The 13098-nt window shown below is 52.7% G+C and overlaps 1 long non-coding RNA gene across 1 annotated transcript in view; it reads left to right on the top strand.

Annotated features, from left to right (window-relative positions):
* The window catches only part of LOC112820744 (uncharacterized), a 226170-nt gene that overhangs the window by 50124 nt on the left and 162948 nt on the right, over positions 1-13098 (top strand). Inside the window, exons 4-5 of the long non-coding RNA XR_012379617.1 lie at positions 1737-2101; positions 4098-7470. This is a non-coding gene — a long non-coding RNA (uncharacterized lncRNA). The remainder of the gene's footprint in view (positions 1-1736; positions 2102-4097; positions 7471-13098) is intronic.

Raw genomic sequence — 13098 nt, 5'->3', positions numbered from 1 at the left:
GCAGGAAGGACCGAAGGGCGGGGGGGTGGGAGGTGGAGGCTTAGGGGACAGTGACCCCAGCTGGATGAAAGAGGACACCTGCTTTGCTCCTCCCGGCCAGGTCGCTTTGCATTTTCACACTGAAAGGAAATTTGAACCCCGCAACCACCTGATTACAACTCCCAGGACTCAGGAGTGGGAGATGCCAAAGACCAACAATGAACAGAGGGCGGGAGAGCTCCGGTCTATAAGAACTCTAGAACTTGGTTAGAATCCCATCGAACTCCAGGGAAGCCCTTGGGTCTCACCTGGCGAAAGGCCTCAGCCGCCTTGCAGGGGAGACTCACTGTCTTCGGATGCCTGATGCTCAGGTGCTGGCACGGCCTGAGCTCTACCCAGGAAAAATCTCCGAATTGGGGTCATGTGGGGGCAGTTAAGAACAACGGCCCCGGTGGGAGAGCCAAACATCTCTGCACATTACTTACCATAAACCTTTTATCTGGAAGAGCTGTGCGTTTGCAGAGAAGCTCCTCCCCCACGCTGCCCTGCTAGCCTCTGGCAAAGCTACGGAGCGTTTTTTCGTCCGGGCGCCAGCGTCCGCCGCTCACCGTGAACTGAACACCACAGGTTATCAGGACCTCACCAGCGTTCCCGGGGCCCTTTCCTAGCCCCACGATCTCCGGGATCCCTCATCCCACTTGGTTTCGCGTCTCTGGGGCCTCCTCTGGTCTGTGACAGTTTCTCAAACCCTCCTTGTTTTGCAGTCCAAATGCTCTTCCCCTGAGCAATACCCCCTGAAACCCTCCTTGTTTTGGATGACCTTGAGGGTTTTGAGGTCGGGTGTTTTTGTAGAATGTCCCTCACGTTGAGCCTGTCTGATGTTTTTCTCATGGTTGGACTGGGGTTAAAGGTTTGGAGGGGAGCCCACAGAGGTGAAGTGTCATTTCATGACATCATGTGCAGGGAATGTCCCATGAGGCACTTTGTACTGCTGAGGCGGCCTTGAGGAGCAGCAGGCTCTGCCAGGGTCTCCAGGGTAGTCGTCCCATGCCCTTCCACACCGTCCTCTCTGGGGGCAAGTCACAGGCCGCCCACACCCGCAGTGGGGGGCTGGTTCCCTCCACTTCTTGGAGGGGCAGAACTGACGTAAATGACTTAGCATTTTCTTGCAAGGGCCAGTCGTTTCTTCTCCCCGTTGTTTATTGACACAATCATTTATTATGGGTGTGGGAATACTTATTTTAAACTTTGGGCTCCCCGCCCCCCTTTCAGGTTGGCTTGTGGGTCCAAGACGTGCTCCCATCCATTCAGTTTTTGGGCGCTTCCTTACTTAAGAAGAAAGGTACTGCTTTACTTGACACCTGCTGGCTTCTGTTTTAGGCGCTTTATTTGCATTTTCACTGTTTAATAATAGCCACTCATTTCTTTCCCTAACACACTCTCTCTCTTCCTGTCTGACCCGCAGGTTTCACTCTTGTCCTGCGCGTGGCTTCACGGGGTAGTGAGGAGCACGGACAGGGAGGGAGGTGGCCGAGTTTGTCCCCAAGTTCCGCTCCTCACCAGCTGTGTGACCTCGAATACCAGCCTCCAGCCTCCGATCTGTGAGATGGAGACAACACCGCGTAGCTCAAGGCCGAGAGCGCTTGAGACCAGTGCACACAGGTGCCTGGCCTGGGAGGCACGCAGAGATGCAGCTTTGCCATCCCTGGCTCTGTCCCGAAGTGACTATGTGATCATTTTGATTCTTTGAAACTCAGTTTTCCGGTCTGTAGCACTGGGACCGGACCAGATGGCCTCGAAGATTGCTTTCCTGACGTTGCACGTGAGCTCGGGTACGGTTGGCTGATGGGGATGCGTGGTGGGAGAAGAGGACCGGCGAGGGGCCCGCAGCCGTGCCACCAGGAACTCCGCAGCCCGGCCCGTGGCCAGCCCCGGCCTCAGCTCAGAGTGAGCTCTGTGATCTGCCAAGCAGAGAAACATGGCTTTTTGCACTAAATTTGATACTGAAAAATGTAACCTGCGCGTCTGGGCTGAGCCCCCACGTGATTCAGCACATAGCATGCCTCGGCTGGCTGGGCACCAGCTGGAGATCAGAAGCCAGTCCGGTCTGATAGAGTGTGAGGTATGTCTGCTCTCACTGGAGAGCACGTGTGTTTCATACGTTCTTAGATATCAGGTCTTTCAGCTTGGTGCGTCCTTCTCTACCCACGGTAGTATTTGTCAGCTTCTGTCGAAAAGCGGGATTTGGGTTGGGGTATGAGGTTGGGTTTCTGGTGTGATTTTCCGAGGTTACAGGTGCTGAAACCAGGGCCAGGCCTGGCAGTCAGTGGGGTGTGGCTGCTCACTGAGCTTCCTGTGGGAGCTGGGCCTCAGTCAGTGATGTGGGCCAGGTCACCAGAGCAGAAAAGGGGCAGATTAGGAGGGCGGGCTCTGGAAATGGTGCTGGGGCACGGCTGGGGGAGCAGACCAGGTGCCCACAGCTTGTCTGGTTTAGCCCGGGGGAGAGTGGCTGAGGGGGGGGGGGGCGGTGTGTGTGTGTGCAGGGAGGGCTGCTTAGGGCAAGCCTGGGTTTCAGTCCCAGAGGAAGAAGGTTAAGGCACTCACCCTAACTAGGTCACAGGTGAGCGGGAGCCCAGGGCTTTGGTCAAGGAGGTGGATGTTCCAGGGGTCAGGGCTGTCAGGGGAGGGAGAGAAGGAGAAGGGGGTTCTAAGTGTGAGCCTCGGTGATGATGGGCCCAGGACAGCAAAGGAGGGCTCAGAATATCCAGCCAAGGGAGTGTGTGGTAGTAAGGACCAGATCCAAGGGGACAGGCCGACTGGCCTCCCTTCTGTACAAACAGTTGCAGGAATTACTGTACAGATGTTTCCCCGCGTGTGTGTAAGGATGTTTGAGGAGGCCGTGTTTGCAATGGGATAAAATGGAGACAGTGAAGATGTCCAGTGGCAGGGCATCGGGCTTATCTGTGATGTGTGTCTATATAATAGGATACTTGGGGCGTATTGAAAAGATTAAAATAGGCCTGTAGGAATCGGTGTGGAAAACATGGCAAACACACATTGCAGAGGGAGAAAAACCAAGTGCAGAGCACTGAGAATTAGGTAGCATTTGAATAAAAGCAAACCTACAAATGGTGCTGGGATATTGTATCATTTAGGATGGGTTTTCCCTGCAAGGAACAGAAAACCCAACTAATAGTGGTTAAAAAAAAATAAGGGTTTATTTTTCTCATGTAACCCCACACCTGGAAGGAAGCAGTTGCTTCTTACCAAGGTTTTCAGGGACCTGGGTCCTTTATTTCCTGTGCCAACTCCATGGAATATGTTGGCGTTTAAATCCTTACCCTTACTTCCTCATGGTCCTAAAGTGGCTGCTATAGCTACAAACATAACATCCAAGTACAAGGAATGAGGAAGGGGACTGGTCTGTGCCAGACACAATTGTCTTTTTAAATTATTATTTGGTAATCCAGAGCTTTTCGGATGCCACCTGGCCCCTCCTTCCCCTGCCACGGGCCAATTCGCCCCCACATCTCGTTGCCTGGGACAGGGCCACTGGCCATCGACGGGCCTGTGGCTGAGGCCTGAGTGAGCAGGCTGCTGATGCTGGGAGGCAGGCCCCTGTGCCGGGCACCTTCAGGGGCAGAGGACAGAGGCGGGTCTCAGCCAGGTCAGCACTAGCAGTGAGGAGAGAAGAAAGGCAGGGTTGGGCGGGGGGCAGGGTGCAAAGGGCTGGGAGAGCTGGATCCCCTCATCTTCGGAACACTGACTTGGTGGGCGCTCATGACTTTCTTGCTGCCTCTTCTAGCGGGCAGCGTCAAAACTATTTTTTTTTTTTGAAGATTTATTCATTTATTTGAGAGAGAGAGCGAGGATGCATGCATGAGTGGGGGGAGGGGCAGAAGGAGAGAGAGAGAGAGGCAGACTCCCTGCTGAATGCAGACACCCCTACACCCCAATGGGCTCGATCCCACAACTCCGAGATCATGACCTGAGCTGAAACCAAGAGTCAGACACTTAACCAACTGAGCCACCCGGGTGCCCCCGACACTAACTTCTGAGGAAAATCCCTCCCTGCCCTGCCGTAGGGACTGACGTGTGTTTCTAATTCTGCTCACCAGCTGGACACATGTTGACGACACACCATGAAGCAGAAATGGGAAGATGAGCTGAATCAGTCCTTGAACCAGATGGCTGGGATGACTTTGGAAGAGAGCGGAGGACCATGTGGTTTTGCTTTTCCTGCGGGTGATCTCACTTCCGGCGGTCAGGGGGCATTTGTGCCGTGGCACACAGAGGCAAGGTCCCGAGAGAGGTGGAGGCCAACGGCCCCAGTTAGTGCTAACGTTGTCTTTTCCTGGCCCTGCGGAAGGATGTGTCATCGAGACTCAGGACGGGACTTCATGTGGACCAGAGAATGGAAGATGCTGACCTTGACCTGGATTTAAAATAGAGCTGCAGAGTTTGCAGAATGGACCCCCAGCTCTCCATCCATCTATCTATAGGAGGTTCTTCCCCATCAAAGTCTAAGGTGGGATATACTTAGTTTGAGCCCTTAAAATTTCTCTTTAGCAAAGGGTCAATCTATACCAGTGTGTATTTGAGTTGCTTGTGTGTGCAAGAAAAGATCAGCATCGTGTGAATCTTGATGCTCATCAATTGAAAAGCCAGAGGAGGGTGGTGCCTCCCCAACAGTATCGGGACTGACCGTAGAGTCCAGGAAGGATTATATAGAGACTCAAAGATTTTTCTGGTAGCCATTCCTTAAACTACAAAGTATACATAGGCCTAGATCTGAGAACCTAAGGGCAAGTGTATCCGTCAGAGCTCACTGCGGGAAACAGAAACCGCTCCAGATACGTTAAGTGGAAAGGGTCTTCATACAGGAGGTTTGGTCTTTAGAAAGGGCTGAAGGAGCAGGTTCTAGGCTGTGCTACTGGAATGACACCTAGAAGAATACAGAACTGGCCATCAGGAGAGCAGCTGCAAGGAGGCCTGGGCAGTGCCTTCCAATTCTTGCCTGGGACAGAAGGAAAGGTCAGCTGGGCCACTCCAGAGTCCAGCTCACAGGGCAATGCCAACAGGTGTTGTGCAGCTAAAGCGGATGTGTGGAATACTGATTCTCTGGGAAAAGTTTGACTCAGAAACACCTATGCTTTGGGGGGGGGGTAAAGTGATGAAAAGCAGCCTTTTCTCCTGGTTTCCACATGTGATTCTAGATGCTTCCGGTCTCAGCTCTACCGTATTTCCTATGCGGCCTTGAACAAACCTCAGCTCTCCCCGTTGTCAAACAAAGGTGTGTGACAAACTTGCAGGTGGCTTTGGGCTTTGGGGCGACTCCTCACAGTATCTCTTCGCTCACGCTTTGGGTCTTGAGCAGAGCTAGTCTTATAAACACTTCTGTGAAGAGCAACTCTTTGTTCCTGGGTTGTCCAGACTTCAAGGGCACTTCACGGGGTGGCGGGGGTGGGGGGTGGGGGGTGGAGGGTTCTGAGAGCTCATGGAGATCAAAGCAAATTAGGAGGAAGAAAACTTGTGGAACACTTGTTAGGGCCCAAGCAGAGGTGGACTGTTGTCCAAGCAACCGCGTCTGCTGGGAAATGCGAGGCTTCGTTGCCCCCCAGGCTCTGTCTCGTTTGCTGCCTCCAGGGGTGGCCTCCTTTTGCAGATGAGGACCAGTAGCTTGGCGGGCTCCGGGAGGTTGGGGTGAGGTTACAGAGACCACATGACTGTGGAGAGGAGACCGGTCCTCTCCCGGCGAGAGTAAGGGGCCTTGTTTTTGGGAAGTTCTGCCAGTTCCCAGCTGGGCTCCTTCGTATCCAAAAGAGGAAGCAGAGGGAGTCACACGTTTAGGATGGGGTCCCTCCCGCCTGTCTGCCTAGGCCTCTAGGGGTACGCTGGCGAATGTTTAACAACTGACCATGAGAAAAAAAAAAAAAAAGCCCACGTTTGACCGTTTTTGTGGTGTAAATACTCTCACCATGCCGATTCCAAGCTGCTGATGAGGCATCACTGAGTGCAGCGGTCATACTTGGCTTAGCCATCCAGGGAGGCCTGGCTTTAGCAGACCACCGACTTAATGGCCCCCTCATACCTGTTGGTGAAAGCCCCCATTACTCATGGAGGAGAGAAGCGAGACCAGCCTGGGGATCATGGAGACTAAAGGGGAACACACAGGCTGCCGGGCTTAAGGGGTCTTGCCCTGAGGAGGCACGGACGTCACCCTGAGGTGGAAGATGGTCTAAAGTCACGTGTGGTGACTGTTCTCCAGAAGGAATGGTTTTAGGGTACCACCCTAACTACTTCCTATCCCGCACCAGTGACCTCAAGGACTGGTCTAAGTGCACAGAGTAAGTAACTGCCCATGCAAAACTCTTGCCTCAGCTCTTGTGAATAAGCTCATTTATTGGACGCCTCAGAGGGAGTGATGCTCCTTCCCCCAGTAGGCCAGAGGGGGAAGACAGGGTGCAGGCCTGAGGCCTGGACAGGACCCCCAGCCTCTCGGCCTACATGGAGTCATTTCCCCACACCCTGGCCGTACTGGAAGCTCTCTCTTACCTGTGGCTTGTTCCTCCTTCTTTCCCTTCTTCCAGGCCTAGGAAGGGGCTGGTGTCCCAGGGCTTGCTGAGGACATTCAAGGGTTGTCCGTAGAGTGTTGGAGAAGCACCGCAGAGACCCCTTCCAGCAGTGCGGCTGAGTGGGGCTAGCAATGGGGCACAGGGGTGAGCCATGAGGAAGAGGTCGGATGACCCCTTGCCTGGTGCCTCGGGGGCTTGCTCAGGACTCCGGTAGGAAGTAACTCCAGGACCTCTCCCCCATCTCTAATTCCGAGCCTCGCACACCATTGCATCCTTGGGAATATTGCCTCTAGGACCCCCTTCCCCGCCCACTGCAGGTGCATCGGCCGTCTGGGGGAAAATGCTGAGGATACAAGAGCTTGGATGGGCCCCAGTTCAGCTGGACGTGGAATCCCCCTCTGGCACTGCTGAGCTCTGTGACATCACACCTGTTACTTAACCTCTCTGAGCCTTGGTCTCCCATGCGTCACTGTGAAGCGAACCGTTGTCATTTTTACTGATATTGATCGTGAGAAGGAAGGAGGCACGTGTAAACAATAAGTGAGATCATGGAAATGCACCAGGCCCGGGCTGGGCACACAGCTTCTCAAATCCTAGTGTGGAGTGAGTGCTGTGTGTGTGGTTGAGGGCACTGTGATTTCAGCCTCGGAGAACCCTGTGAGGAGTCAACAGCTCTTAGTAACCCATCCTCCAGATGATCTGACTGGGGCTGGGGGCCACAGAGCCAGGCTGGAGCTGAGTGGGTGTTCCCTGGGCTCTCAGCTCCGAGGCCACCCAGGAGGCCCTGCCACCTCCTCTCCTGGCTTCCCTCTCTTTTTGCCATGTTTGAGGAACTCGGCTCAAGAACCACCAGCCACAGTCCTGAACGGGCCCTTGCTTCCAGGAGGACAGCAGGATGGAGGCAGGATGACAGCAGGTATGCGATCATTTCTGTTTGCTCCTTGCTTCTTCAGCTTTTCCTTTGACAACATTCGTAGAGAGCTACGCTGCTGGATGTTTACTGCCCACCCCGAGGGCTGGCAGGGCCCTGGCTGGAGAGGAGGACAGCCAGGAGAGGCGGGGGAGGAGGGGCAGGAGGAGGAGCCTGGAGCCTGAGCGCGCTGTTCCTGAAGGTGTTTAGAAAGTGACGCTTTCTCCCTGCTGAGCTTCCTTTGGGCTGAGGGGTTCCTGAGACATTTGCAATGTAAAGGGCGGCCATCCTCCATGACGCAGGGGACCAGATACCATCGGAACAAGAGTATATTTAGAAGACAGGAAATAAGCCCTCCAGCCTGCCCTTGACTTTACCGCAGGCGTTTTCGCCTTGTGAGCGCCCCGGAGTTGACAGAGAGGCTGCAGGGCCTAGTGAGAGGAAACGGCTAGGGCCTTCGAGCTAATGCGTCCTTTCTTCCCTTTTCTCCTCCTTTTCTCTCTCTGTTTCTATGCTTGCAGGCCCTGCCGGGGTTGTCCCAACGTGACGGGGAGAAATTGCTAGGAACTGAGTCATTTTGCTGGATTTTTTCAGCTGAGTTCCTGATTAGTAAACCTGGTTCAAGAATGGGAAAATGCACAGGGCTATTTTTAAGTGTTCTCGGCAGCAACGTTCCTAATTCCTAGAACAGACACCAATTGCTTGTCTGCCTTCAAGTGTAGACAAACACTTAGCAGCTGCATGACCTTTGGCAGATTAGACTCGCTGAGTGCTGGTGTGCTCATCTGTAAAATGGGGCTAATACCACCTCCCTCAGAGGACATGATGACTGTGTGCATGTCCTCCCCGCCCCCACCCCCGGGACAGTGCCTCTGGTCACCGCGGGGGTCAGACTGACTCTTCCAGGACCAGCGTGGGGCCCGCTGAGTTCCCCATGTATCAGTTTACAATCCATCGTGGGTTTGCTACTGGAAGACCCAAACCGAAACTTATACATCATCAGCCAGGGGAAACTTGGCAATTTCGTTCATAAATAAGCATTTGCCGAGCCCCTCTGCGCTAGTCCTGGCGAGGCCGCTGGAGAGAAGTGACACGGCTGTGGCCAGGGACTCTGTCTGGGGTGGAGGTGGACAGAGGGATGATGACAGTGGCTGCGATGAGTGGGAGGCACGTGTGGGGGCACCGGATTCAGCCTGGGGACTTCGGCAATGGCTCTTCCACACACCTCGCTGTCCATTTGTGAGAGTCCGAGGATACCCGGCCTGCAGTGGTGTGAGAAAGACTGGGGGCAGCGGATCAGGCAGTGTCTGTAGGGACGCTCAGGGCAGGCACAGTCTCTCAGAATAAGCCGTGTGGGGTATGCAACATTCCTAGAGAAACACGTGCACATGTCTAATATAAATGGCAGTTACTATCAGGTTAGTGTCCACTGAGTGCTGGACACCGTGCACCAGGGTTTACAGTGGATTTGACCAGAGGTGGCATCGGCTTCTGTGTGATGGGCCCACAGGAGGCTCACCTGGGCAGCGTGTGGGGAGAGAGTGGGATTAACCTCGCCATGGGTGCTCCGAGTGCTTCACAAAAATCCTTGTTAAAGAACTTTAGCAGATTAATTGCTCCTCTGCAATATAATTCAATGTGTCACATTACACCAATTTATATTATGTGTGAAATAGAATACACAATTAGCTATATTATATATTGCATAATTGCTGTCTTCGTTAATTTCCAGCCCTACAGCTTTCTTGCCAGAGGGTCAGAGTTGAACTCAGATTAGTCAGTGTAGCTACTGGCTAGCATTTTCCTTAAGTTCGGTGGGGTGGTGGGGGGGCGGTATGTGGAAGCGAAGGTTGGAAGGATTATAGGTGGGTCTTGACCCTGGGGAATTGGCATTTGGATTATTCTTGAATGACCTGGGGAAGCCAGGTGTGATAGTCTGAATGCAGCGGAAGCAGAGTATCTCAGGCTTGGGAGGCTGGTGTGCTGACGAGGACGCGCCCCCTCCCCGAAGCACTGACCTGCGCCTCTCAGGGCAGCTCAGAGTCTCATGTGTGAAGTCAGGAAAATCAGGTTTCTCTGTTAAGAAAAAGCAAAAAACCCAGCACAGAAAGAAAGCCATCCGCTGGGATGTTGGTGAGGACCACACAAGAGTGATGGTTGTTGCCGGGAGAGAGCCATCGTGCACACTCAGGTGTGGTGATGGTGGGCAGCAGCAGGGGTGAGGAATCTGGAGGGCTCGTGGAAGTTCTCATGTGCACGGAGGTCCAGTGGGTTTACATCGTCTGAGGGCCTCCCCTGCCCCCCGGCCTCTGCCCAAGCTCCGTCCTCTCAGGAAAGGAGGCAGAGGTTAGGGGCCAGCAGGGGGCCCCTTGCTGGCCCCGGCCTCAGGTTCAGCTTCCTGCTGTGCTCTCTAGCCGAGTGTGGGTCCTGGAACACGGGGCCGCTTAGAGCGCCTTGGGGGACCAATCAAGACCCTCAAGCCTGTCCTTATGTTTTGCTGTTTGTCTGGAACCCACTGGGCACTCCACATTTGGTGGTAGGTGATGGAGGGCCAGTGAAACATGGGGAGTGCCCCCCAAATTCTAGTTGTGTGGCTTCAGACAAGCCATTTCCCCTCTTCGAGCCTCAATCCAGGGGGGGCTAATACTATTTATGCCTCTCAGTGCAGGGAGAAGGACACTACATGAGATACTTACGGAATGTGCCATGCACAGCGCCTGGCATACAGAAGGTATTTGATAAACAGAAACTATTATTAATAAAACAGCAGTTTGGGAAAGCAGATTTGGCTTCTTTAAGAGAGCTGTCTTGGTGAGATTTTTTACATCCTACTGTACTGCTAAAGAGACGACTAAATTCCTGTTTACATATAAACCTAAACCCTCTTATTCTAACTGTGCCACCACCTTAAAAGACATATATTTATGCTTTCGGTTTTAACTGTTCGTATGTTTAAAAGCGGCACGCACTTCTAGAGTGATTATGCTAATGTACATTAAGGACTTTAACGATTGCACTGGTTGTACTAACCATCTATTTGAACTACATTGTGCAAATAAGATGTTATCTTAAATAAGCTCCTAATATAACTCAGTAATCACTATAATGCTTTTTGGTGAAATTGTGGTGTTATTACTGAATTTAGCCATGAGTCTCAAATACTGAACCTTTGAGCGAACACCAGCAGTGCCCAGTTGCTGCATTCCTGGCCCCCCAGGGGAGCTAGATGTGGCTGTCCTCGCCGCCTGGGGAGGGCTGGACCAGGCTGTCCCGGACCCCCCCCCCCCACAGCGGGAGGTGAGCCAGTGAGAAGGATCGCACCTGCCAGGGGTAGAGCCGCCTTTCTCAGAAGCTGCATCACAGGAGGAAAAGGAACTATAAATACAGCCGAATGTACACATTCCTGTGACAGCAGAGACAGGAGTGGGGCTCGGCCTGGCTTACCGAGTGGAATGCAGACCAGGAGGGACTGCAGCCCAGCTCCCAGCCCCCTCTGCCAGGCAGACCCCACCGACCAGCACTGCCTCAAGGCGAGACGGGGCCGTGGGAACTTTGGGGGCAGGTGGATTTCTTCTGCTAGCTCCAGGATGAAAGAAGCACTCGAGTACTGAAGGTGAAACCATCAGTTTATCCTCACATCTCATTAATGCAACAGAAAAATAGAGCCTCAAGGTAAAAATGGAGGATTTAAAAATATAATGACCTTCCTGCCTTTTTAAAAATGTTAATAGTTGGAAGCGTTTGGCTTTAAAGAAGGAAATGAGAGCCACACCAGGAGAATGCAAGGAATCACATCAAACGCACTTCCAGAAGAACTTTGGAAGCCTTGGTCAGCCAAGGAGTCTGAAGGGCAACATGGCCTCCAAGTTCAATGCCTGGCCCGGACATTTGGTGCCGCTCGCATGCAACGCAGGTCCCTGGACTTCCTGCAGGGGAAGAAGACAAGTTTTGTTTGTTTGCCGTGGAAGGAATGCTGATCTGGAGTCAGCAGACTTAGGTGTAGGGTCGCTACGGCAGGTCAGTTCACCTCTCTGGGTCTGTGTATTCAGTGAGGCGATGTGTTATCCAAGGACTCGTGTTCACTGCCTATTGATAGAGAGGCACCACGAGGCACCTTCTAAACTGCAAAGCGCTTTGCACATTTTGGGGGCTATTAGAATATCCGCAGAAGCCAGAGTGGAGAAGACCTTGCATGGGTCACCTGCTTGTCAGGGTGTATGGGAGGAAGCCAATGTAATGTGCAGAACCTCACCCAGCTCTCCATGGCGCTCATTTACAGAAGGAGTTGTTATAAGGGATTGCACTGTCATGCTCCTGATGAACTTCACGGGCAAGTGGAGAGAGTAGTAGTTGCGGGGCTATGGCACCTGCCCCCAGTCCTTCAGTTAATGCAGAGGGCTTATACGTTGGGCCTCCCTGTCCATGGGGCCATGTCCTTTCTTCCTTGCCCTACTGCCTCAGAGAGTGGCACACATTTGCCTTCTCCTTTCTGATTTTATAGGTGATGTAAAAACTCCAGTTTTTACATCATGAAAAAAATGGCGCCAGGATCTGGACTCTTGGGGCTTCTCTTTCTTCTAGAATGCAGGGTGGCCTCACATGCTCCTGCCTGTGGTGAGGGACAAGCTCGGGAGGACACTTCTGCAGAGGACAGTGAAGCCCGCTGGCTGGCCGGGCCTGCCCAGGGCCTGTCAGTCTGCATCAAGCGTGGCTTCTGCAGTCTTGAACATTCTGGAAGAACTAGTGTCTATTTTCTTTCCCAAACTCATAGAAATTCTAAGAGGCTGACGAGGTTTGGTCTGGAGGTGGTCTTAGAGGACTTGAATGTTTCCGTGTCTCAGAATCTTCTGTGATTTAATTTATATGATTGTTGTTAAATTAAAACTTCCAAGGCACGTATAATGTGTGTCCTCAGGGAGTTTCCATGTTGTGGGAGCCCCGTTTACGTTTTCCCTTGATCGGGCCCACCGTATCTCCTTATCCTTGCCCCAAGGTGCTTACCAGTGCGGACTTCATGCCTTAGGGATTTAGTATTAACTTCCCCATTTTACAGATGAGGCTATTGAGGCTTGGTGAGATTTAAGAGGTCAGATCTGGTCACTGAGTCTGGTCCATAAGCCTTTTGTCTTCCAACCCAATGCTCTTCCACAAACGAGCAAGCGGGAACTTTATTCGGGCTGGAATTCAATGACAGGGCTTTGGAGAGCAGAGAGCATGTCTTAAAAGGTGGTGGGAGGGGCAGAGGCTGATGGCTTGGTGTGAGCCCTGGACTCTGGCCTCTAACACCAGTTTGCTCTGAGATCTGGGAAAAGTCCGGCTTTCTCCTCTGCAAAATAAGAGTTTGGATGATATTATGGTCTGATTTGTGTACCTCAAATTCATACACTGAAGTCCTAACTCCCGCTACCTCGGAATGGGACTGTATTTGGAGAGCGAGTTTTTAAAGAGGTGATTACAGTGCAATGAGGTCCTATGAATGGGCCCCAATCCGGTATGACTGGTGACCGACCCTACAAGAAAAGGAAACTGGGACGCAGACGCACACAGATGCCTGACCATGTGAGGACATAGGGAGAAAATGGCCATCTATGAGCCTAGGAGAGAGGCCCTTGAAGAACCCAAGCCTGCTGACAC

Source organism: Callorhinus ursinus, unplaced genomic scaffold (genome assembly GCF_003265705.2).
Source record: "Callorhinus ursinus isolate GAN/ISIS: 27379988/994484 unplaced genomic scaffold, GSC_fseal_2.0 scaffold10, whole genome shotgun sequence".
NCBI lineage: Eukaryota > Metazoa > Chordata > Mammalia > Carnivora > Otariidae > Callorhinus > Callorhinus ursinus.
This window is presented reverse-complemented; position numbering and strand designations above follow the sequence as displayed.